The sequence below is a fragment of the Pteropus vampyrus genome, unplaced genomic scaffold (assembly GCF_000151845.1).
Source record: "Pteropus vampyrus isolate Shadow unplaced genomic scaffold, Pvam_2.0 Scaffold460, whole genome shotgun sequence".
NCBI lineage: Eukaryota > Metazoa > Chordata > Mammalia > Chiroptera > Pteropodidae > Pteropus > Pteropus vampyrus.
In genome coordinates this window covers 28510-29559 of record NW_011889241.1, presented here as the reverse complement: position 1 = coordinate 29559, position 1050 = coordinate 28510, and positions in this window count along the sequence as shown.

Sequence of the window (1050 nt, the reverse complement as noted above, 5' to 3'; positions counted from 1 at the left end):
AGGTTTATTTAATTTAAAGACATCATAAGTCTCCAATGAGCATACTCATATTATGTCCTTAAGAAGGGCAAATATATGATACAGCATGTGAAAGATCATTCAAATGAGAAGTCAGAGGCCAAGAAACATCCAGGAACAAACTCCCCAACATTCTTTTTATTTGTACAAAGACATGATTCTTCTCTGGATGAAACTGCTAATAATTTGTATGATGAAACTTGGTTTCAGAAGAGCCGAGTCAGAAGTTTCCTGCAAAGTCTGGTCACATAGTGGAGACAGGATTATGTAACCAATTATCTCAACTGTAAATTATCAAAGAACAAAATGACCCTAGGTTCCACTTGACTTTTAAAAACCTTACCATAAAAAGCTAGTTAGTTAGTCAGATAGATAGCTAGTTCGTTAGCTAATTAGTTAGCTCACAGTCCTTATTGTACCCAAGAGGCAAAAACTGATGTTCAAGCGTCTCTGCAGATCGACAAAGAGCTGTCCTAGTCCAGCTGTAAAATAACTATTAGGCCACTTAGATGCCACTACTAGAGGAACTACAGTGGAGCCCCTTATAATTTTAATGGCCCTAGCATTTTGGGCAGCTAGAATTAAATAATTTAATTCTTAATTACTCTTTGTTCACATGTTAACTGCTCTTCTTGTTCAAAAACTACTCCTTTTGTTCTCACAGTATACTCTTGTGCTGTCCTTGTGCTGTTTCTCTGTTAAGCAGGAGGGGATAACTTCAGGGCATGGAGGAGGATTTATGAGTTTGTTTTGCAGAAGGAAGGAATGTCTCCAAGGCCACTGTTACCAGCTGCTGGCACCCAGGAGTCTGGTGTGACAAAGTGTTATCTATAACTAAAGAAACACTGCCTTCTCTCAGTTCCCTGGCCTCCCCTTCCCTTCCACCTCTTTAAAACTCTTCTGCCTGATCCTGAACTTCAAAGATGGCTTTTGGACATTAGTCTGCAGTCTTCCCAGGCTGCCAGCTTCCTGAATTAAGCAACCTTTCCTTTCTATTCAACACTTGTCTCTGGAGTATTGGTATTTGAGCAG